Below are 13,502 nucleotides of genomic sequence, written 5' to 3' on the forward strand. Positions count from 1 at the left end.
GGGCCCATTCATTTAAAAATGAATTGTACGCTCACTTAGTTCTGCAGGACCTGCATGGGGCAGTATAGACCAAGAATTATTGTGAAAGAACTGGATTTTGGGCATCTGGGTTCTCATATAGTAGGCACCACTTTTGGAAAACATCAACTTTTCTGAATGGTTCCCCTTTGGTATCGAAAATTATTGATTTTTTTTTTTAACTATTCCGTTTCAATTTTAATAATCTATTTGCCAGATAATAATAACACTGTCTCCCTGTATTGGACGTGATTACAACTTACAGACGAAATTGATTCAAAGTCCTTCAGTATATTCACAAATAACAAGACCTAATCTCCTACATAATGATATCAACCGTTAGATATTAATTTTTGATGTTATTATTCATTAGTATTTGCAGATGAGGAAACGTATTTGCGATGTGGAGAGCTGCTTGCCCCAAATCATTCCACGTGCTAGATGTCAAACTCTGCTGGAACTTGGCTTCCCTGGGTCCCAGACCAGGACTCTTGCATCTACAACGTACTACCCAAGCGCAGTACGCATCTTTTCCTTAACAAGCCACCCAAATTTGAATTATTCTGCAGACTTCCTTGATGATACTTAAAAAATTCCAGAAAACCTTGTAGACCTGTGTTCCGTGCATAAGAAGTGGAGGGATGTATTCAAATACTAGTAAATCTTACGTTTCCTGCCTTTCCTGACAGTTATACTGCAAGATGTAAGGACAGCATGGCAAAGTTGATGCTTTCAGCCTTGTTTCATTTCCTGCATTTGAATGCTTTAACATGGCAATAGACGTAGTTGGGCAGTATCGTTAAGAAGAATTTAATGCAAGGCCAGTGTATTGGCAACACTGATGATAAAAGAGGGTGAGCACTGATCACCTTATCCATTTAAATCTCACTCTGAAGGCCAAATCTATCTGCTTGCAAGTAGGTTCTCAAAGTTACCCTTAACATGGAGAACGGTGTGTTCGTAGCGGTGCTTGTGAACTCCGTATGAGTGTTGCTAATGGGTTAGTGTCCTGACTCAGCTTCTCCACAGTCCTCTTTAACGTACAGTAATTACTTATATACAGAGCATTCAAGTGGTAGCCCGGCACATGCTGCAAAGTCTCAAGAAATGACAGAGTTGCAGTAAAGCTTCTTGAGAAGGGAAACGAACAATTAATTTTCAGCAAACAATAAAAATAGAAGAAAAATTAAAGATGTAGGGATCCTAATAATGATGATGTGGACTGGTGGTGCCTTTATTAGTCTCCTTTGTGTTCTTGCTTGAAAGATTTCTCATTGCTGAACTAGCTGATTATTCTCTTTTAATTACTTCATATGGAATAATTAAATAAAATGAAGACAATAATCTTTTATAGATGGTTATGAAGAGGAACATTTTTTCTCAAGGAACTGAATACAAATTTCTTTCCCTCCCCTTTTTCTCCCAAGACTGTAGAAAACTAATGCATTCAGTGCTACAGCATAAAGAGAGCTCCTGAATTCTCTGAATTATTTATTTTTAATAGTTAACCATCATTTAAAAGCCTCACCTGGATGACCTATGATTGAAGATCAAGCCTCATTGAGCACAGTGTTTTGTTCTAATGACACATTTCCAGACAATTTCCTGTGTGTTATATGAGAAGCTGAAAACGCTGCAAACTGCTCATATTGAAAAGGGCCGTACAGCCCTGCTGAGGTTTCCCAGGCACCCGGAGCTGTTGATCTGTCCCTCTCTGCATGAAGCTGTACGCCACACCACGTTGAGGGCATAGGACAAGAACATAGCAAGACTGCTTTGAGGTTACCCTTGATGAGCTGGCTCTTGCTATTGCAGCAGCACTTCATAGCTTCTTGCCTTCCCTGTGGCCACAGCTCAGACCCCAAATCTGCATGAGGATACAGGTCACAGAGAGAGAAGCCTTGGATGACAATGTTCAAGAGCTGAGTATGGAGAAGCATAAGCATGAAACTGGCTGTCAACTCGGCTTTCCCTCACCAATGTGAGGGGAAGACCATTTTTAGTTATATCTTCTTGCTTTGTCCTGGATAAGTTCCCTTGCACAGGCTGTCAGGTTAGGAAGAAATCGGTGGATGTGATCTATGAGCAGATGAAGTACAGATACATTCATACTTCATATCATTAGAGAGAAGTTCTATGGAATAAGTTGCAATCAACTTGAGTTTGAGTCTTTAAAATAATGAATAACAGGTGATCTAGTCCACATCGCAAGCTGAAGCTTGTGGCAACGTGCAGGGCAGAGAGAAGGAAGTGTATGGGAGAACAGTAAGGGTGGTACTCATTCCTCTACCCTGTAGATATTTGAGCATGTTTCTACCTATAGTCAATAAAGAAAAATTAGTATTTCAAAGGAGTGGGGACACATTTCACCACCTGACATAAGGCATATGAATCATCTTCCCGTGCTTGTGAGCTGCTACAGCTCAGCCCACATCTTGCAAGTGTCCTTGCAAGAAGTGATGGTGAGGCTGTCAGCAGGCGGATGGGTTGAGAATGGCAACCTATCTTTCATACTACACAGATCTGAACAACCACCAATATTTTTGCCTCTCTGTTCCTGCTGAGTGGCCAGAGAGCAGCAGACTTTCTGGCTCTCCTGCTGACTAGAGTGGACCAAATTCTTTTGCAACAAACTCTCCAAGTGCCCGGTTGAGGGGGACATAACTGCTTCCCTGGAAGATGCTTATCCCAGCAGGGAATGGGAAGGGCCTGCAACGAAGTGTGGCTTTTCTCAACCTTTTAGCAGCGTTTTCTCCTACGTAATCACAATCCCAAATGCAATCTTGATATTAACTGAACGTAAAAAATTTAGAAATGGGATTTTTTTGAGAGGAAAGATGATCCTCTGGGTAAGGTGTTTTCTACTTATTGTTATTCCTAAGAGTAAGAGAGTTTCTGAATCTGAAAAAGCAATCATTATTAATAACAGAGTTCTTATAATACTTTCCTTTTCAAGATTTGTTTACCCATCACCATTGTTTGATCATAAATATACCCATTTTACAGCTTAATGAAAAGAATTCTTTTACAGCTTCAACTGAAGAGATCGGGGGAATGTATTTTTGTTTCGGAGGGGCCTGTGCTATTGAATGTCTAATCTGGGCTGTGTCAAACTGCACATCTGAACACACAAACACTCAGGATCAGGCTCAGTGTTGTTGCTTCTTAAATTAGTTCACGGCCACACGGAAACATTTAACCCACCAATGTTTCCCTCTAGCCACCTGCCCTAATCCCAGGACAGCACTGTTGCCCTGTGGTCTGAGTCCTGGCTCATTCTCAGTCCGGTTGAACAGCAAACTCTCTTAGAAAATTTGGTTCTCATAGGCCTTCCAACGTCACAACGTACTGCAGGAAAAGACCATCATTTTGACTGTGCTTTACAGATGTCAAATCCTTCATGGGACTCAGTTCAAACTTTAGGCTCAATGTCAAAAATAATACAAAAAACTGGCTGTAATTACCTCCTGGAGTTAACTTGCAATAAATTAAAACAAAATAAAAAAAAAGAAAAATCCACCCCACATTTTAAAGGAATTTTGACTTTCTGCCTAGATATATATTTTTTCGCTCCTTGCTTGGAAACTTAAAGAAGGGAACAATTAATGAAAACCGATTGCTAGAAAAGACATGGTTTTCAGATCGTGTTTGTTTTCATAGCTCGCTGTTCCTTAACATAGTTTTAATTCATAAGAAAACCCCAAGACAGATTAGAAATGTAGATCAGATGAGGAAAGATATGAAATTATTTTTATTTTGACCTCATATTATTGACTACCCTACTGCATGCCTCATTTTTTTCTTGTTGGCTGCTGTAATAGTTTAGTATTTTTACAGTATGCATTATTATAATTAAAGAGGTGTATATTTTTATGGACAAAATACTCTTCTTGCAGCCATTGCCAGAGACCGTTAGTAAAATGCAATTTAAATGCTGGCTTCTGGAACAGTAAAACATTTTGGTTTGTTTTGCTCCTCCAGCACACTACAATTTTTACTTTTGCACCTTTTTCCTTCTCAGGTGCAACAGGAAACAAAAGGTCTGTGATGCCTCGAGGATAGCAGATTGCGTGGGATTTGGGACCTTATCAGCAGTTGGAAATATGACCCCAGATGTTTTGCCTAAATATTCAAACTGGAAAAAACTGTTTGTTTGGGAAAAATATCACTACATTTAGGTGTTTATCCAACAAAAAAACCTGAACTTCCAAGCTATAAGAGATAGAGATCTCAATCCACTCCTGACATTGGACATTTGTCCACTGATGGAGATTTGACTGTGCAATTCACTCAAGCAACAATATCAATGGCAACATTGCTTTTTAACCTGCCTGTTTCCAAAGGCCATCTGATCTGTTTTGTTCATAATTTATGCTTCTCCACCCTGTTTTACCATCCTGGGTACACTGGAGCTGAGAGGGTTCTGTTGCTCTAACATTTACCACGGGAGCAGGAGCTAACTTGGCTTTGGTGTCCACCTTGGTAAGCAAACCTGGAGCTCTGCCTTCTGCAAATAGACCCTGATACCCCTCAAAACTGGTCTTTCCCTGTAGGATGGACCTTGTCCCTCCTCTGATGCCTGGTGGACTCCACTACATGGGTTTGGATCCCTCTTGACTCTCTTGTTTCCTGGACTTTGGCTTGACCCTGGACCATAAGTTTTGTCCAGATACTTAGTTTGATCCGATCTTTGATCTTTCTTGGTTTTGCTCCCTGGTTTTAGGTATAGTACATAATTTATCAGGTGTCTCAGTCTAAACTCAGTCTAACTTCTGTGAAACTACATTTGTGTTATACATGTATATACCAACGCACCAACCCCAAAGTAGTTTGCATGACCTTTCCTTCAATAAAAAAAGAGAGTCTAACTTTAAGCCAGAGTATCTGTGTCCGATCAGCCAGTTGCTGTTTTGGGCTTACCATTTGAAACTCAAGATAGCAACCTCTCAGAGTAAAGAGTGAATTAATTATTCCATCTTTATCCCTAGAAAAAGAAAGCGCTAGTCTCTAAGTCAAAGACCTTGGATCTCCTACTACAAATGCTTGTGTTTCTCAAGTTCAAACTATATAAGAAACATGAAGCACAGCGTGTAAAATACATCAAATTTCACCAATTTTTTTCATTTGTCAGTGTGAAAAAGTAACTCTATGTGCGAGAACTAATTGCTGCCAGAAACTCACTTTATGGAAGTGATCAAAATGAGTAATTCTTTGAGTCTAACGGATTTGCTTCAAGAGGGAAGTAAAATGAGCCAAGAAAGAAGCATGTAGAGAGTTTTCCAAGGATTTAAGGTCAAATAAGACACCATCTTTCAGAAATCTAATGAATGACAAGTAGGAAATAAAGACTTTCAGACACAGGAAAAAGTAACACTTTTACTGTAAGTGAGGATGCTTAAAAGAGAGTATCGTGATGGAAGTGAACCAATATTTTTTAATGCATCTAACAGTGTCATTTTGTTACCCCAACACAGAGAAACCTCTGTAAAGTCAGCATAATTATTATTGAAATTAAGATGAAAATTGTGAAATTGTTTCACATCTTTTCCCACATTAAAATTATTTTTTAAATTATCTTTGAATGCTTTATACATGGTGAATCAAATGGTGGCATATTTTACTGTGCTGATTGTTGGAGGGTGATGGCAGAGCCAGGTATATTTAATCACACCATCCCATAGACTCCGACAACAATCGTTACGCCGACAACCCCAGCCCAGCCCCGTGGCTTGTCTCCCATAAACCATTAGCTTTTTCACAAAAGGGGATGTAGAATATCTACCTCTCCTGTCATCCTAAAGCACGACCAGAGATGAGAAGAGAGTTTGCAGGACTGAAAAAGGGGAGTGGAGGAAGAAGGGGAGCAAAGGGGTAAAACCTGGATTTTCCCATTGCCGGAGCATTGGTTGTGAGATTTAAGTAAACAGGGTGGGTTGCCCAGCTGATGCTTGTCCACTGTGTGAGTTGACCTTGTCACTTCCACCTCTTTCTTCCATGTTCCCAGCTCAGATTGATCATTGTTCAGGACAGACAGTATCTAACCATGTACATGATCAGTGCCTAATTCAGCATGCAATCAGTCTTGACAGGGACATCCAGGTGGTAGTGCAGCCAATACTTTTTTTGGACCCTGAGTGTAATCAGCCAGCTATGCTACAGAAGTGAAGGAACACAGTGGCTTTTCCAAATTCAGTGTTTTGTGATGAGTTCATAACAAGAGACTTGCTGGTTTCAGGTAGTCAGCTATGACCACCTGAGGAGAAAGGATTGTAAATGAAATCCATCACTAAGGAGGGAAAGTGATGTCTGGGTGAGAAGGCAATGGAATTAGAAATGGTACTGTGTCTCTGAGATCACAAACATAGTGAATTAGAAAATGGAAAGGCACCGAGAAACAAAAAGTCTTTGAGAGAAAAGAGAGGGAATTCAGCATGTTTGGGGCAAAGAAATAGTCTCAAAATACAACCCAGTTGTCCAGTCAGTGGAAGGTATACTGGGCAGTGTGTTCACCATCTTCTACTATGAAGCATACAGAACTTTTCCTGACTTTTATGTCTCGTATAACCCCACTAAATTCAATGAACTTATATCATAGTAAAAATGTATCTGTAGTAAATTCTACTCAGTCTAATAACTCTGTCACTAAGCTTGCAAACCTTTGATTTATGGATTTCACTTTCTTGACCAATGTAGATGTGTGGCTTAACTAACCTTAAAGTGTCACAAAAATCTCGCTATAAGACATTTGGCCATTCCTACAATCTAGTACCAAGTGTTTGTGGTAAAGACAGGCAATTCAAATGAAAAGAATAGCAACGCTTAAGAATGCATGTTTAAAAACAGTCTCACCAAGATATGCAGTAAAAGGCAGAGGAGAACCACAGTCACAGCTTTCATAGCTGCACTGATCGCCTGTCCTTTCTAGTCCTTTTCCCCATAGGGACAAAGATGACTTCTGAATCTCCAGAAGCCAAACAACATGTGACAAGAAATTCCAAACTACCAGTATAGAAATATGCTTATTTCCATTTCTAAAAAATATATGATGTTCAGGGGCTTTACAGGGATGAATTTAGAGCAGACAGGTCAAAAGGACTGAACTTCCTCCTCCAGCATTGCTGTACGTGGCCTGCACACCCCTGCATCGCCAGACGAGGCTCTGCATCACTTTGCAGCATTTCCTAACCAAACCATCAGCATCACAGAGGTATCTGCTTCTGTGTTGTCTTGAGTCTTTAAAGGTTGTGTGTCTAGAAACAGCATTTTCTCACTTTCCTTTACTGGATCACCTTCAAGAGTCACTTGAACATGTTCTACCAAATGAATTATTCACTTCTGCAGTTGTGGATGTTAATGGTGCTTTAGTCTTGAGATCTCTGCTCCTCACACACAGTAATATTGTCTCTTGATCACTGAAATGCCTTTTGCTTAGCCCAACTTAATAGGATCAGCTCAGAAATATTGAGGAGAAATATAATGGTTTGAGATACATAGAAGGGAAGATTAAGTGACCAAATAATCCTGTTTGGGTATAAGGTCTACAAAACTAACAGAACAAAACAGATTAACTTCATTTCTACCAGTTGGAAAAGTTCTGTCTATTCACCTGTGAAAATCTGTTCTTGCCTGACACAGCAATCCTTTTTCTGCATGGCACTAATCAAGCTTTTATGGTCAGCTATTTGAACACAAATGAAATTTAAAGATACTGTAATGTCTCATTTTGGGATGGATCTATATGATTAGAAGAATAAATTATCCCAAGCATCCCCACACACTGCAAGTTTATCATGCCTGTTTAACATGTCTGAAGAGATTTCACGGTGCAGATATTTTGCAGCTTCTCTTTTCTTCTCAAAGAGAAACAATTACAATATGCTTATGTTCCTGCCACCCAATTGCTTCTGCTTTGCTTTGACCCTGTGATTTGCTGGTAACATAGGCTGGAGAAGACCTAGGTGAAATATGGGGAACTGATTTTTCACCAAGCATTTAGGATTTTGCTGGCAATGACCCGAGTTTTCCTGAACTAACAGAGCTAACCAAAACCTAAGCATGAGGCTCGCTGGGGACAAGAAAGCAGAATGTGAAACAGCTGAAAAAATCACTGATTCTTTAAGACTTGCAACCAACAGTGGAGGCTACCAGTTAGAGGAGAAGAAATCAGACCGTCCTCTTCACTCCTCAGTCTCTGGAAGGTGTTTCATTGGTTTTGACAGGTATCACTCCACTGGAGAAATGCAATAGTGAGACAAGAGTAGACCTTTAGGAGTCTTTTTTCTCACATCCTCACGTCCTGTCACAGCAACAAGACACATTTCCACCCCAGCCCCACTGACGAGCACGTGCATTTTTTGGAAGTCCAGCCAGAGTCACAGAGGAGCACTATGGAGAGAGATTCATTTGAACATCCACCTTCTTAAATGAAGGAAGGGACCTCCTGGGCTCTGTGCGGATCAACCACTGCATGACCCCCTGCCCCATTAGGCTGGGGGGACTGACTACACGGCTATTGTTTTCCGACTGTTTGTACCACCTGTGTACTGGGAGAGCTTGACTGGGAGAGCTGGCTTGAACCCAAACCCTTCATCTTCAGGTAGTGCTGCATAACCGTCTGAAAGTATCTGATGCAGTGCCACCAGCCCTGGCTGGGACAGGGCTACTGAAGACAGCATGTGTGCACCTGCTAGCACAGGATTGTGATCTGGTCCTGAAAATGGTAAATTTTTTCACCTGGTTTCAGATCCATCCTCAGGTCTAATGCTCCACAGCAATGAATTCCACAGGCAGACTGCACTGTAGGGTATTTCCTTTATTTGTTTTAAATTTACCTACCATTTATTTTAACATATGAGCCCCAGTTCTCATATTACTGCAGAGTGTAGAGAGAAGGAATGATCAGCTTTTCTTATGCGATTCATCATCTTAAATAGGCCAATTAAGCCCATGTAATTATCTTTCTTTCCAAGTTAAATAATCCAAGTCTTTGCAGCTTCTCATATGGAAAGTCCATCATGCCTCTAAACCATTGAAAATTATATGGTGTTAATTTAAAACATGGCCACTTGCAACATGTGTATCTATGTCTACTCCTACCGACACTACGATTGTCAGCTAATTAAACGTGTAACACAGAAAACACAACTCCAGCATTTTGTTCCCACATCCACTAATGAAGGGGCGGTGAGTTCTGGGATGTGACAGCAATTTGTATGTGCTGAAGATGGGCTGGCACCTTTCAGAGGGCTAGGAGCCATGGAAGCTTACAAAATCATTGGATATGTTTTACTCCCTGACCTCTAGAGATAGGGAGCTCTTTGGCTATGTCCACACTATCTTGTCCTCCCGCCAAAGTTTCCCACTGCACTGATTCAGTCCCAGATAGAGAAAACTTCAGTTATTACTGAAGTCCAAATAATGTCTAGGGTCCCCAGCTGAGATCAAGGCTCCATTGTGCTCGCAATGGCATAAACACGTACTTACAGACAGTCCCTGCCCTAAAGGGCTTATAGTCTAAATAGAAGAGACAGATAAAGGGTGGGAGAGAAAATAAAATGTGGAGTGACTTGCGCAGCTGCTGGGACAGCTGCTTTTGGAAGGAGCTGGGAACAGGACCCAGTTTGGAGGGGCTTGGGCCAGCGCGTTAGCTACTGGGCTGTCCTGCTTCTCATTTTCTTGTGGAAAATGACATTTTAATCACTGCATCTTGAAAACACCTGGTCAGAGAAAGCCTAGGGAACAGAGAAGTTAAAATGCAAACAGTTACTTGGCAGCTCAGCACCCTTGTGTTGCATCTGCTGCTGTGGATAGAGCGAGCAGAATAGTTTTTGAGAAGACCTAATGTGGGAAAGGCCACACTGAAAGAAATCTGATGTCTCCTGTGGATGCAGCTCATTGATTTATGTTAAACACTCAGCATTCAGGTCACAAGCTTTGGTAAACTTCTGAGCAAATGAGTACCAGTAACTCATTTAACACCAAAATTAAAAAAGGGCTTTGACCCAAAATCTTAAGAACATTTAAATTTGGAATCAGATTTTAGTGTGTCTTTGCACTCCAGTGTGGGAGCTCTCTGGTCACGTGTGTTGAATTGGCTGCCACAGCATCTCGCAGTTCACATGCAATGTTGACTAATAAATGACGAGAAATAGAGAGACGTCTGCAAATGAGGAGCTCTCGCTGCCAGGGACATAGACAATTTCACTCACGGTAGTTTTCCCTTGGCAGACTAACGTCTCTGCTAAGAGCTGGCTGAAAGCTGTCTGGGAACCTGTGACCTGCCCACATAATATCCAGGTAGCGATCTGTTTTTACCAGTTTGAGGTGTGCCTCCCATGCAGTTCTATAAGCCATAGTAAAATCTTACTCTTCAGGCTGATAAATTTGACCAGATTTTTTACTTATGAATGTATTGGTCATCCATAAAGCAGCATCTTGCTTGCTTTGCCTACTGCAGAATGCCAGCACAGAATTTAAGACAACCCATTTCCCTGGTGTCCCAGGAAGACCTCCTAATGTAGGGATCATTGCTGGGCAGACAAGACCTGCCAGGGTGCTTTCTATGACTACCTGATGCTCTTCAGTCACTTCTCATTTGAGGCATTTTTCCTGGCTGACTGAATTTCCAAGGGGCAGAGCAGTGCAAGAGCTGTAGGGTTTGCTGTGTTCTCTGCAGAAGATTCCTTCTTCTGAGACTTCTTCCAGCTTCTTGCTTGCAGCTACTTCAAGAGTCAGACTCCTTCCTCCCATCTTCTTCAAGATGGAAATAACTGATCCAGCTCGTACTTGATTTTTCTTTTTCAATAGGTGGTAAGTTTTTCTGCTTGTGTACACCACCTGGGTCTCTGCTTCATGCTCTCCACCCCAAGCACCTGCCAGCAAACCTGGTAGCCTCCCAGCTTTAGCACTAGCCACTTCATTGTCCGTGGCACAGGAGGAACATCTTCCACACACAATAGCACTTACTTGCCGGCAGGTACACAGCCCATTAAGACAGTATATTTACAACAACATGCACATAAGATTTTACAACCCTTCATGCCTATAGGTAGACACATATTACATTTGGGACTCAGTTTCCATCAGGACTGTGTTGCAACCTTCCTGTTATAACCCTCAATTTTCTCTCGGTGTATTTTTCTTCTTTAAATCACATCTAAAATGTCTCTTACAACTCCTAGTTTCTCAGTTTGGGCAAACCCTCTATATAACCAGCTGCAGACAAAAGAAGTGAACACCTTATGGAGATATGCCTGACATGTTCATACGATTTTTGGGATGCTCTCAAATTATGTTAGCAAGTACGTCTTCTTTCATCTCAAATTTGATCCAATGACCTAGGTACACTAGGACCTGTGTTTATTGCTTCTAGCCACTGATGTACCCTCTGCAGTCACAGGAGAGAAAAGGACACTTCTCAAAGGTGACTCAGTCCATCTTAGATCTCATCCACACTCCAGAGGAGCCATATTCCCCCACCCTCATTACCTAGTAAGGAAACGAAGACTGATACGCTCCTCACAACAGAGGTCTACGCTTAGTAGCTGAAGTTGGGTGAAACTATGCCAACCTTGGGAAGGATCCTACTAGGGTAGCTTTGTTCCATTGCTGCTATACTAGAGGGCCCTCTCCTAGCAGAGACAATGTAAAAGCCCTCAGAAGCCCGTATCCTGCCAACGTAGTTGTGAAAACCTCATTGAGCAGCATAACTGTGTCTACAGTAGGATTTTGTTGGCAAAGATACATTGGCTGGGTACATCTGATTTTTTTTTCGTACTCTTAGCCAAAAAAGCTATGCCAGCAACATCTCATAGCATAGACTTTACGGCAAGTAGCCCATCATAAATGCACTCACAGAGGCACGAAGAATGGTCATTAAAAAAGATGTTCCCGGGTTCTCTGCTAAGTTCTTGTTGGCCACAGATATGTAGCAAAGTTAAAAATAAATAAATGAACCAATCTGCCAGCCACTTATTGCTAGTCAACAGCTGTCTCTTTGTCCTAGTAGGAACTCCAATCAGAGGTCTTGATGTAAATTAATTTTAGCAGCACCCAGTGTTCTCCTTGATGAATATGATTCTTTTGGGTCAATCCTAGGTCACATAAGAGTGAAGAGAAAGTGCTTTCACTAACTTCTTTTCTTGGGACCAACTCATTCCAGAGATATTCCTTGCCAGAATTACGTGACTACTTCACAGAACAAAATACTTTCCCTCGGTTAATCATTTAAAGATTTAATTCTCAGCTTATAAAAATAGTTCGCGCCGTAACAGAGAATATTTTCAGGGTTTATCCTCTTCCTCTTTTTAAACTGATTTTCAATTCACTGTTACTCAATGTCTCTTCTGCTATTCATGGAGCACAGCCAAGTGAAACCAGGACCTGCTATGCTGCTGATTTACACTATAGAACCATTATTAGCTGAGTTCTGCATTGGCATTCCAGGCATTCCAGTGTGCAGCTAGTCTCCTGTGTATTTATTCATTCAAAATAATGACAGGGCTGGTGAAAGATGCCGGAGTGACAGCCCCGTGGAGTGAAGAGGTTCTTCACTAAGCCATGGAATAGGAATGGCAGAGCCAATGTGCACCATCCCCTCCCCACGCCTCCTGCACCCTCCTTGGTCCTAACCTGAAGGCTGTCTGCACCTTGCAGTTGAAGTACAAGGCAAAGCATTCGCAAGGCCTACTTAGTTTTTGATGAGATATACAACAACATTACAAGTTCTGCTTTTGCTGTCAGTGGTCTTTCACCATCCTCAAGCTTTTAAAGAGTTCCCCGGCACAACTACACTGGAAGGATGGCCCTATTTCTTGAAGCACTAGAGCAAACACGCAAAAAACCCCAACCTCCAAACGATTTAGGACCTTAGGACTAGTTTTCAGGAGTGACCTGGCCATGTAACTCACAGCTCCAGATTGCCATTAGGGTAGATCTGAGGCCTCTGAGTGGTGCAACCGTTTGTCCCACTGCCCAGAGCACACTGCTTACTCTTCTTCTTTCAGTCCTTTCACTACCATTCTTTTGTAAGAAGGAAGTAACATGATGGATCATTAATGTTATGAAAAAAGCGCTCTCGGAGACAAGCGGGTGTAGCAGGGCAGGCAATTAAAATGTTCCATTGTGCTAAGCGCCGTGCAAACACTGAAACAATGGTCCCTGTGGTGGGGATCCCACCACTGAGAGGCTGCAGACAATAGCAGCCATTCACACCACCTATTATACACTTTTTGGTGTATCCATTTTAGGTGTGAGTCATAGCCTAAGTTTTCTGTATAGGCCAAGAAATAGATGCTTCCAGAGAGTGACTCAGAGCACCTAAGTTAGATGGCAAGAAGTCATACGGTATTAATATCCCTGGTCAGTACACGGAGCGGAGTGAGGGAGAATAACCACCTTCTGCCTAATGGGCTGCTCTCCCTAAGCTCCCTCTGTTGCCAACAGGAGGAGGAAGGCTTCTGCACATGAAGTGATTCAGACCGTCC

This window comes from Phaethon aethereus, assembly GCF_964289735.1.
Source record: "Phaethon aethereus genome assembly, chromosome: W".
Lineage (NCBI taxonomy): Eukaryota > Metazoa > Chordata > Aves > Phaethontiformes > Phaethontidae > Phaethon > Phaethon aethereus.